Here is a 13,085-nt window from a genome sequence, read left to right on the forward strand (position 1 = left end):
AGTATCCTTGAAATATGTATACAGCTGGTTCCGTGGGCTGGCATATCTTGATTGCATAAATAGAATCTAATTCGAAATAGAGGAAGTAGAGAATTGATCGTAAGCCCAACATGCTCTGCACGTACCATATCTTATGTTTGTCAATGATTTCAGACCTAGTGAGCAAATTAAGTGGGACGAATTGAGAAGGACTTTTAAAAAGCGTGCTTAAAAATAATTAAAACCGCAATATGCCCAGATTTCAACATCCATTTCATCAGAAATAAAAAGCCCCCAGAAGAAAGGATATAATTACAATATACTTGAGCTACGGTACCTTCCATTCCAAAATACGAAAACATACATAGCTTAAGGATCTAGTGCCATGGCAGAAGTATAGCCTGAGCGAAATGTTCCCGTAGTTAGGGCTCTAACTGAAGGCCGCTAGAACGAAGTTGGAAATCATCAACGTACTCGTATGTCTTAATTAGTAGAAGCAATTAACTGTGACTTGATACATAACATAAATCCATCACTATTGGAACTAATTGTAGGGTTACGACTGGGAGGTTGCTAATTCTGGGTAAACGACTCTACCGTTTTTCGACCTTCTAGGAATTCCATTGGAATAACGTAAGAAAATATTTTCAGTCCTTACAAAGTCTGAAAAGTAATGCACAATATCTAATCCCTTCTATGATATTTCCTTTTTATTAAATTAGATTCTGTAGACAGTATAATTTGTTACAATATTATTGGTGTCATTCGTTGACACTTATTCAGTCCCATAATGGTGCAGCAGCACAGCTCTTACAATTGTGGTAACGGCTACTACGTAGCGCCTTTTCTCTGCACCCGGATTCTCAATTACATTATTCTCAACATGCTGTACGACCAAGTCGAAACAAGATGAAGAATAATCTTGTTGGCTTTTAATTAAGGATCTCCAAGAAGTTGAAGGAACCTAATAATTTCTTTGGGAGGCATAATTACAAAAGTTTCACAGCAAGAAAAATCATTGCCGTGTTGTAGCCGGCTGTGCCAAGGACGACAGTTTCTACTGCGAGTAGTGTAATGTGTCGAGATAAATATATAACTTAATTAATTGCTAAGAGCAGTAAAGGTCGCAATATTGCCCTAATTAACCTTAATTTTATGGTACAATGAGCTGTAGGTGGTGTGCGTGGAGAAATAGGTATTGCTTTAAACGCTTTTGTTATTTTATGGATAAGCAAATTTTAATGCGAAAGCGATCAACTTTTGAACAATTTTGGGTCAATGTATGATATTTTAATTCCCATACCAGTTTTGCATATACTTTTTTGCTTATTTCTTGGGATTAGCCAATCAAAATTAATTAATAATTAGACTTAGAAATATATAGTCAAAAAATTTAAACGAAAAGATTACAATCAGTTTTAAGAAAGATTTTAAGTACACAGGGAATAAAATAAGAATTTATCCGCCAATATTTCAGCGTTTAGACCTTCTGACCAAAATTTAAATACTCGTTCAGTCATGGACTTTTTGTAAGTATTTTTGCTAAAGTTGCCACTTGCCCGTTCACGTATGAGCCTATCTATCGCCCTGTGAGTTGAGGCTTAAGAATATATTGATGAAGATTGCCTACTTTTACTTTGCACGGGGTTGAAAAGCTGTGACCCCCAAGTCCAATATCGACCGTTTTTATGATTCAGTTATTGCTCGACAGTATATGATCTTACTTGCTGATCGAATATCAAATACACTAAGTAACCCGATGAGAATATCATCATTAGGCCGCCATCAAAAATGTTCTTCTCTCGGGTTTTACCCAGGTTGTCGGTCACGTCTAAGGTCTGGCTGGCTGCGAAAGTGGATCAATGAACAGAGGGAGTTGAAGGTGCTTTTGACGGTTGTGAGTGATGGTGGACGTGACCCGCTCGCACACCGTAACAAAAGGGAATTTGCTTCACAAAAGGACTTGCATGTAGTCGCAAATCTGTTGATGGCCCTTGTAAGATGTTAACGGTTGGCTTTTTATCTACAATAACGAGCAATCAAAGAAGGAGAAAGAATACCACAATTCTTAACTGTATGACACCCGGTGAGGTTTATCCCCTTGTGTATGAAATGACCACTTACTGTTACATTCGGATATGGACTGTTTTTCCAAGCAGTGGAGAAATCATTTCGGTCACCAATGCTCTCAAACGACTTAAAGCCGCTAGGCTTGACGGTCTCCCCGCAGAGTTATTTATTGCTGTACCTGCATTTGCTGCAGGTCTGCTATTTCCACTCGAACCGAAAGGAGAGTAGCTGTTAAGATTCCAAGGAAGGGCGTCCATTTTGTGTGTGACAATTGAAGGATTATTTACGTGCTCCCACCGTCGGAAAGATAATTGCTAAAATAATCCTGGAACGCATCAAAGAACATCTCGAAAGCTTGATCGACGGAGGATTCTGGTTGCTGCTCCGCATTTGCGTGTATAGATCACATGAGCACCCTACGGATTACTTTGGAATAGTGCGCGGAATTCAGATTTTTGCGTACCTGCTCTTCATTGATTTTGAGAAAGCTTTCGATAGCGTGAATCGGGAGTGCATCTGTAGTGCCTTACGCAGGAGAGGCATTCAAAAGAAACGTATAGCTATTATCAGAGCCACATATCACATGCTACACCGTGGTAAAATTTCAGAGGACCACAAAGTCCAAAGCCGAGTTTGCTAGGGTTTCATCTTGTCATTATGATGTTATTCATGCTGCCTTGTCCTGACTATATGGGCGGTTCAATAGCTCACGACTTGTTTTTATAAAACATCAGTTATTGCAATACCAAGATGAAGTTGAGACTGTTCTTTCTGTGATACTATATGGGGATTGCACATGAAAAATAAACCTCACTGTTATTCAAAAGCTCTAAGCCTACGTCAACATCTGTTTGCGTCGTATGATCGGGGTACGCTGGCCAGATGCTATCTCAAACGAAGAACTTGATCGGTGCACACGCCTGGCACTCCTATCCGTTGTGATCGGTACACGGAAAGGGCAGTGAATAGGTCACATATTAAGGAGGAGCAACAATTGTATTGCTGGCTACGCCATGCAACGGAACCCACTTTCCTAAGATGGCCGACGAGTGGGTCTTCCCAAGCGCACTTGGCGAAAAACAGTAAAGAAGGAATGTAGGAATATCAGGATCGTGGGGGGGGGGGGAACTGAAGCGCAACCACAAACATACCACCAAGAGGCAAATTACTACCATATATATGTACCTTGCTCAATACATTTCACTTGTTTTCGAATAAATTGCATAAAAACAAAATTCTATCTTAATAATATTTTGTTTTAAATAAGACCACAGATGCGAAATTGTGGAAATGGATTCGAAAACAAGTCAGGAAACCAGAAGTTGAATGCTTCAGGTATGAAAGGTTTTCTGCCCCTTTTGTACCTAGCTCGTAATGTTTATGCATTTAATTTATCAGACCATTCACTTCAGTATAATACTGACATTCAAAGTTTTAGACTGCAATAAATTTTCACAAAAGTGATATCTTCGACTCAGTTAGTAATAGCGCAATTCTCACCAAACTATCATAATATAGCTTATATTGCTGCATACTTGATGATTTTAGGAGAAACTTAAGGGAGGTTCCCACTAAATTTCTGACAAATATACTTATAATAAATGTGGTAATATACTATTATTCATCATCGTCATCAACGGCGCAACAACCGGTATCCGGTCTAGGCCTGCCTTAATAAGGAACTCCAGACATCCCGGTTTTGCGCCGAGGTCCACCAATTCGATATCCCTAAAAGCTGTCTGGCGTCCTGGCCCACGCCATCGCTCCATCTTAGGCAGGGTCTGCCTCGTCTTCTTTTTCTACCATAGATATTGCCCTTATAGACTCTCCGGGCGGGATCATCTTCATCCATACGGATTAAGTGACCCGCCCACCGTAAACTATTGAGCCGGATTTTATCCACAACCGGACGGTCATGGTATCGCTCATAGATTTCGTCAGTGTGTAGGCTACGGAATCGTCCATTCTCATGTAGGGGGCCAAAAATTCTTCGGAGGATTCTTCTCTCGAACGCGGCCAAGAGTTCGCAATTTTTCTTGCTTAGAACCCAAGTTTCCGAGGAATAGATGAGGACTGGCAAGATCATAGTCTTGTACAGTAAGAGCTTTGACCCTATGGTGAGACGTTTCGAGCGGAACAGTCTTTGTAAGCTGAAATAGACTCTGTTGGCTGACAACAACCGTGCGCGGATTTCATCATCGTAACTGTTATCGGTTGTGATTTTCGACCCTAGATAGGAGAAATTGTCAACGGTCTCAAAGTTGTATTCTCCTATCCTTATTCTTCTTCGTGTTTGTGTTTGACCAGTGCGGTTTGATGTTGTTGGTTGATTCGTCTTCGGTGCTATCGTTGCCACCATATATTTTGTCTTGCCTCCATTGATGTGCAACCCAAGATCTCGCGCCTATCACCACCTGCTCGATCAGGATGAAGGCAGTTTGTACCTCTCGGGTGGTTCTTCCCATGATGTCGATATCGTCAGCATAGGCCAGTAGTTGGGTGGACTTGAAGAGGACCATACCTCTTGCATTCACCTCAGCATCACGGATCACTTTCTCGAGGGCCAGGTTAAAGAGGACGCATGATAGCTATACTATTATTATCTTTATTTAAACCAGTATCGGTATAGAAAGTATTTTGAGGTCTAGATACCATGTTCTCAGATCACCCTATTTTTTTTCCAGATTTTTGGGTTAAGTACGGAACGAGCGGGTCCTTAAAGTAACTGATCATTTTCGGACTTCCGCACTCCCTTCCTTTGTAACCAATAGCTATGTACTAATCGACACCTTTTATTTGACATCCCACATGGCTATATTCTGTCAAAAAAAAAATGTTGCACCCCTATTAACATGTATGGAAATCCCGCCTCCTTAAACTCAACACCTTTTTACCAAATTTCGTATCAACAGGTGTTCTGAATTGTGAGTTGATCTCAGTTTCACAGATAATAAGTGTGACAAGACAGACAGACCGATTTTAATTAGGTTTTGGTCAGTTGGTCATTGCAATACATTATAGTGTGAACTAATGGAATATTATACTCACATACAGATAGTTTCGGCTAGATTTCACATCTCCTAATTTTTTTTTAATTAGAAGCTGCTGAAACGCTATTGGGACCATTTTGCATTTTTTTTTACAAGTGAAATTATTAACTTCAAAGTGTAATAGATGACCGTTTCAAGCTTTCATCGTTTTCTGTTTATGGCAGTTTTAAAACAGATCATCTTACGTGTTTTAACAGTAGACTTATCGCTTTAAGGAGGATTTTACATAATATAGTAATAGTAATAATATAGTAATACACCATATATTATAAAGTTTTTTGAATAGATGTCGATATGGAGGCCTATTTTTCAGATTGTTGGGTTGTGTAGTGTGTAAAAATGGCCTCTCAAAATAAATAACCAAAACCAAAAACCCACACTTCTCCCCCACACTATTTACAACTCCTTTAAACTCAACGTTGAAGGACGTGATTCACTAGTAGTAGCAACTTTCTTATCAAATTTCCTGTCGATAGGTGTAACTGTTTTCGAGAAAAGCGCGTGGAGCAGACACAAAACTTTAATTAGATTTATGACCTCTGCTTGGTGTCAGAATATGCAATAACCCTAAAGAATATATAAGAATAGTGAATATGTGCATATTTGCCGGAAATGCCGCCTTCATTAAAGGGATTAACAAACTAGAATTCGGCCATCTATTAAAATCCCTCGGGACCCAGTGGAGCGTACGAACGATACGTGGAATGATGACGTGCTCGATGGCATTGACTCTGCGATTGGTAATTTTGATAACTTCATTCGGAGTCACGAATGAAGTTTCCAGCGAGGCCAATTTAACAAGTAATTTTACAACCCTTTGATATTTTTTCTTCAACTTGACCAACTTCTCACCACTACGGGCCAAGGCGGCCAATTTGCAGGTATGGGTTCCGCCCTGGTACGGCTCGAATACGGGGAGCGTAACGCCAGCAACGTTGTCCTTCTTTGCATGAATGTTGATTTGAGCTTTGATCACGTTTTTCTTTTCTGTCGGGTCACACTATAGAATTTATGCACTACTCATTTAAGCCCAACTTTTAATTATTTTATTTAATTTCTTATTTAGAAACTTGAATTCTAACAGATTAAATATGATTTATTAAATTATACAACGTCATCATTAACGGCGCAACAACCGGTATCCGGTCTAGGGCTGCCTTAGTAGGAAATCCCAGACATCCCGATTTTGCGCCGATGTCCACCAATTTAATATACGTAAAAACTGGTTCGCACCCTGATCTACGCCATCGCTCCATCTCAGGCAGGGTCTAGCACGTCTTCTTTTTCTACCATAGATACTGTCCTTATAGACTTTCCGGGCTGGATTATCTTCATCCATACGGATTAAGTGATCCACTCACCTTGACCGGTTGAGCCGGATTTTATCCACAACCAGGCGGTCATGGTATTCCTCATAAATTTCATCGTTGATGAAGCTACGGAGTCATCCATCTTCATGTAGCGAGCCAACAAATCTTCGACGAATTCAAATCTCGAACATGGCCAAGAGTTCACAATTTTTCTCTTAAGAACCCAGGTCTCCGAGAAATACATAAGGAGTAGCATCATTGTGTTATACAGTAAGAACTTTAACTCTATTGTGAGACGTTCCAATCGAAACACCTTTTGTAAGCTGAAGTAGGCTCTGTTGGCTGCCAACAACCGTACGCGGATTTCATCGTCCTTGTTGTTATTGGTTATGATTTTTATCCCCAGATAGGAGAACGGTGTTAAAGTTGTAGTCTTCTATCTTCATTGTTCTCGTTTGCCCAGTGCGATTTAGTGTTGTTGTTCCTTTGGTTTTTGATGCTGACGTTACCACCATGTATTTCGTCTTGACTTCATTAATGTGCAACCCAAGATCTCGCGCAATCGTCGAGCAGGCGGCGATTGCCGCAAGATCTTAGGTTGCACATTTATGAAGTCAATACTGTTTATGGATCAAGGTAGACTGTTTATCCCGGGTTGTTCTTCCCATAATGTCAATATCGTCAGCAGCCTCTAGTTGGGTAGATTTGAAGAGGATGGTTCTTCTTGAATTAAAAGCTAGATCGCGGATCACTTTCTCTAGGGCCAGGTTAAAGAGGATGCATGATAGGGCATCCCTTTATTTTAGACCGTTGTGAATTGAATGGTCTCCAGAATGATTTTGCTGCTTTTCTTTGGCCTCGCACATTGGTCAGGGTTCAACTTAATCAGTCTTATAAATTTCGTCGGGCTACCGAATTCTCTCATGGCCGCGTACAGTTTTACCCTGGCGATACTATCATGATGATGGCCACATTTCAGCAGTTTCCCCATTGCATGCCGTAGAGAGAAAATCTGATCTATTGTGCGTGAACCGATGATGTTCTGGGCGACCTATCCGACCGAGAAAGATAGCGGAGAATATCTTATAGATGGTACTCAGCAATGTGATGCCTCTATATCCTGCGTGATATCCTTTTTATATATGGAATAGATAATGCCTTGCTGCTAGTCGTTAGCCATTGATTTGTTGCTCCATACCTTGAGCATCAACAGTTGATGAACCGCTAAGTGTATGCGTGAGTGTTCACATTTCCCATCTTTCCACCAAATTTGGTATCAATCGCTACAACCATCTCTGAGAAAAATGCGTTTGGCGGACAGACAGGCAGACAGTAAACCGATTTGTTTTACACAAAACCTTAAAAATCGATTACGCGGATCCGACACACGGGATGACCCCCTTAAGTAAAAGCAGATGTTGCATTCGATAGCGAAAAATTGTGATTTGATTCTTGCATTCTACTACTCACTATTATATTTTCAAATATAGATACTATATGTACATACATTCGTCCATATATGTAGGTACATATGTTGAATTATTTAGAGGAAATCAATATTTACATAGAAATTTTATAGATAGGAGCTAAAAAATAGTTATAATCTAGGAACTACCGCAGTATGCTTTCTTCTGCTTCCATCAGTACAAGTTAACATCTACTCAAGTTTGCCTGGTAATTCTGGTAAGATTTTCTTTTGCTGCACCTCCGAGTTCTGCACCATGTGCTTTCTCATGCTTTACCATCGAAATTCGTAGATTTTTGCAATCCGGAAACTAATTGATCTAAGGCCCACCAAGCTTTTCCAAGCTTACATACCATTCAGAAGCAGGGGTCGAAGCTGTAGTTGCTGCCGCTGTTATCCATTGCTAGACGCAAACGTGACGTTTTTCCCTTAAACCGTTATTTCGTGGAAAGCCCATGAACGAAAGTTAGTCTGAGTGGGTCGTTCGTATCACGTTCACGTGCAGACCGCGAAGTTCCGTCGAACAGCAGAAGTAGTAAATGAAAATTGTTAAAAAAATTGTTATAGTTAAACAGTCTACATAGTTCTAAGCTAGTAAAGCTAGTATCAAATTGGTGTGCGTGAAATACGAATCTAATTTGAACGACAAAGTTATTATCACTATAAAAGCCACAGTTGCCGTGTTACAACGAGTTGAATATTCTTTATTATAATAAATCGTAACTAATAAATTGTTATATTGTGAGCCTCATAATAAATAAAGGTTGTAAAGGAAAATCAATAGTTGTGACGAGACGACGGATACATTCCAAGAGCAGTTTCCACCGTCTGTGGTTAGTACCAATGCATGTGCTTATTAAAAATTGAAATCCTTAGTACAACAGATATACTCGTATCCTCTCTTTACTTAGGATCAATTGAAAACGGTGTTGAACTGTGTAAATATTTTTTGGTTTCAAGTGTGAGACAAGCAGTATTTGTGGAAGAACGTCGAACTTGCAAAAGCGCTCTTGTTGAATCATTACTCCCTTTTTACATAGAATCGATACAGTCCTGCGCTATCCTTGCTCAGCTTTCGGTTCAAACATGTTGATTTTTTTCCGTTGTCATCTGTGTCCTGCCGTCGACATTCTATGGAATTCGAATCTACAAAGCATGATATTATGCTGTATTAAATATTCAGAAAAGATATTCTCTTTCTTCGGTGGTAACTCAAACGAATTGTAGATATTATTCAACGTCTTGAAGGATCCGTTGACCAAGCAAGTACAAAACTGAAGGATATACGCAAATGAGTAATGCGAATTGAAATTATACAAGAAGGAAAGCATTTGTTTCAGTCTTCGTGGAAGTCGGGGTGGTTGGACGGTTAGCCGTGGCTCTCTGGCGAGCTTTGCAATGTACTCGCATACGAGATTAATAGCTTGTGGGCAAGGGTCATTAATTTTTGAAAAGAGCATAAAGTTGTAATGGAACAACTGTGTTTATTTTCGGTAATTACCTATTCTTGTGATGATACATGCAATTGGTTTTATGGATCTCTATTTAGAAACATGATAATCTGTTATTATTGGTGTACGACAAGCGTCAATAGATTCGATGTGCCTTTTAATTTGATGAATTTTGCCACTTCTGTATATTCGTAAATATCTTTGTAATGAATAGGTAAGAAGACTTTATACATTTTTAGAACCTTTGCGAAAAATTGCGGGACGACTTAGAAATTGATGAAAATCAATGTATTTTAACTTCAAACAGTATAATAAGTCGGAGAAAATCGACTTATAGCAAGAAAGATTTTCTGGATTTCTTATTTAAGGATACTTGGGTCCACTATGGTTTCATTTGTACACAGCTCGCAGTGTATATTCATTGAGTATGTCGGACTATTAGCATCAATATGATGCTGGCATTTTATATATTAAGGTACATGATAGTTTTGTTGATAGTAGTACGATTTCTACCAAACTCTTCAATATGTTACGGTGTGGTTATATCTGTTTTGAAATGTCTTTTTCGTCATTCGTTTTATTGGCTTAAAATGCGCTAAAGCATCCCTAAATTCACTCATCAATAACGTTCCTGTATAAACACAACTTACAAATATTAGAAATTAGCTTCTCTGGAGTAACTCCTAAAAAGAAAATCGCATTCAAACTGCTAAATACTCACTTTTCACTATGGCAAAGAGACTCGACACAGCATTATAGCAACCAAAAAATCTGTAAGAGCTAAATATGGTTGTATGGCGTTTGGAATATCAGGGTACAGTTAAAAAAAATGTTATGGACCATATTATTATGATTTCGAAAAGTTGTAGAGTTTTTAAACTTTTTTTTTTCTCAAACTATGTTTTCAAATTCGGAAAGCAGTAGAACTCGAAGAGTTTTCATTTCTAAGCTTCATTTTGTGAAAAAATGAAAAATGAAGCTAAACTTATGCAGTTCATGGAATTGTATTGTACCTCTAGATGGTGATACAGGAGAGTTCTACTGTTCGTTGCGGTAGACTTGTTTTGTTTGTACAGCCGCCATTTTGACAACAATATATTTTTTTCCTATTCCTGAAGCGCTGCTTAATCGATTGGTTGTTGCTTGTGGACTATAATTTAACAGTGTGCTCAAAGAAAAATCTTGAAAAAACCCTTTTAAAATGACTGGGCAGCTTATAAATTGATGAAAGTCAATGTATTTTAACTTAAAAAAAATAATACTGTTTGATGCCTTTCCTTCGTCTTCCGAATTCTTGATCCCGATTTCTCGGTGGAGCAATCGCATCCTCTCATTTCAGAAACTTTACAGGGTACAACTTTTTTCTCGTTTACCTTCCATCTTACCTTTGAATAGGCTCCTGGTAGTTCTAGAGCATACGGTCTACATGGTTTGCCCCCTGAAGTTTTTTTGATTTTAAGGGGTAAGACTACATGGGAATGTTTTTTGGACATCTTTTTATTGGATAAAATGCTTCAACTATTAAAAAATTAAGTCAAGAATTTTTTTTTGAATGGTCGAAAAAGTCGATTCTGTCAGTCACGTCCTGGGTGTCGATTTGCAGATGATTTCATTTGGTTATTAGATGTCTGTAGTACTTGAATGTTCATCCTTATTATAAAAGTGAGTGGAACTATACGTAGAAAGAGTAACTTTATTGCAGATATGAAAAAAACTATTTAAACCACACTTTATCATACAATTTCTATGAACGAGAAGCGCCAACTTCATTTACACCTCAAGGGTGAGAGTTCATGGTGCTTGCCATTTATGAAAAGCCACTGAAGAAAATAAAAATAATTATGGGCATGATTCAGCAATGTCAAATATAGTATCTAAGGCAGAATAACTAATTTATTGAGTTAAGCAAATCTGAGTCATTACTCGTGGCTTAGACGGATTTACGCAGTTTTAATGCGATAGTATGTTCAATGGCTCCTAAATCTGTGTCCAGCAGCAAAACACTGTCCCCGGTATTGTATCGAACCTTGCAATAATTTAGTTCAATGATATATATAATAGAGTTATGAAGCAATTTGGTATTGCAGTTACATTTCATTGTTATAACTTTTGCTCAGAAGTTGGCGCTACGCGTATAGCGTAGGCAGAGCCTTTCCTCATTGAAAAAGCTGTACCTTTCGAAAATCTACTGTATTGCCTAGGCATTGTAGCTCGTCTCTCCAATATTAATTGCCTTAAAATATTAACAATCGCCCTCAACTGAACGTACGTGGGTTTTCGATTGATTAAAATTAAATTTAGTATTTTTTTCTTATACAGGGGGCCTTCCACTAAATTGTTAAAACAAGGTAATATGCTATTATTAACTTTATTTGTGAAGGTGTTGGAAAGAGATGTATTTTGAGGCTTAGATTCCATATAGATGCATCACTGATTTTCTTCAGATTTTTCGGTTGGATAGGTTCTGAGAACGAGACCTATTTCACTTTTTAAGGCACACATTTTAAGCCCTATCTTCCCTAAAAAAATCACATCCCTTTTTCGCAAATTTAACACAAAATGACGCCACTCGCTTGTTTCGCATAAAATCTTAGAAAAACAACTAATCACTATCAATCGGTTTTCTTCTTAAATCGTAGAAAGTGACCCTTGATTTGATGCACACAAGGTAAGAATACCTCTTAATATGAATGGCAGATTCTGGTTCGTCGTATAATATATGTGACTGTTGTATTTCAATTGTCATTCGCTGTACAACACCACTTCTTTTTGCTATAATTCAAGACTGGCCGAATCAAAGTTTTATCTATTGTTCATCTTTTGGCTAACTTTGCTCGCTATTTCGTCACGCTTTGCGAGGGCTTACCTCTTTTCTGTATAAAATATTGTCTGAATGACAAGTTACAGCGCAGCAGAAATGCTGACATTCGGATTTCTTTTCCGGAGCATTAAGATTCAGAAAAAGTGAGTGTTCAGAAAAAGTTGAGTGCTCGCTGTCGTCGTAAACAGAATATGATAGTTAAAATAATCCTTGAACGCATCAAGGAATATCTCGAAAGCTTGATTGATGGATAGTAGGCTGGTTTCCTTTTAGGATCCTTCTGCATTAAAGCCGAACGAGTCATTTTGGAATGGTAGGTGGGGTGCAAAGCTCCACTTTACCTACCCTTTCCTGGTTTTGAAAAAGCTGTCGACGGGAGTATATCTGTACTTCTCTGTGCAGGAGGGGCATTCTAGAGAAACTATTAGGCATCATCATTGCGACAGATGCCACCACAATATGCTACTGAGTTATACTGAGGTAAAATTTCTGAGAAATTTTAGGTCGAAAGTGGAGTTTGTTAGGGTTGCATCTTGTCGCCGATATTATTCCCCTCTTGTTATCAGTGTCAAGGGAGGAAGTCAATGGACCACGACATTTTTCCTCAAACACCTCGACTACGCAAATGACATCTGTTTGCTCTTGCACAGATTCATGGACGTTGGCCAAATGCCTCTGTATTTGGAGGGGGCACGTAAAGCCACCAACCACAGTAGATCTACTATAGGCAGTACCCTTACAAAAATGACCCCACTTGCGAATGAGCTTGCAGAAGCTTATCTGTACACATCAGAGATGCTAAACAAGGAAAAGGCATAATCTTCGTCAAATCGTATTGGTAAGAGAGAGATCGGTGAGCTTTTGCTATTCTGGTCCTACGGCGTGCTCACCCATATAGCAAAAAGTTGTTTCACGTATTCACTTATATATAAGCAAAAA

At 38.8% G+C, this 13,085-nt stretch overlaps 1 protein-coding gene across 1 annotated transcript in view; it reads left to right on the forward strand.

Annotated features, from left to right (window-relative positions):
• The first annotated feature begins 8,337 nt into the window (after positions 1-8,337).
• The window catches only part of LOC119650688 (uridine phosphorylase 1), a 119,629-nt gene continuing 114,881 nt past the window's right edge, over positions 8,338-13,085 (forward strand). The window contains exon 1 of the mRNA XM_038053651.1: positions 8,338-8,707. The gene's annotated coding sequence lies outside the window, so the exon portion shown is untranslated. The remainder of the gene's footprint in view (positions 8,708-13,085) is intronic.

Source organism: Hermetia illucens, chromosome 3 (assembly GCF_905115235.1).
Source record: "Hermetia illucens chromosome 3, iHerIll2.2.curated.20191125, whole genome shotgun sequence".
NCBI classification, from domain to species: domain Eukaryota; kingdom Metazoa; phylum Arthropoda; class Insecta; order Diptera; family Stratiomyidae; genus Hermetia; species Hermetia illucens.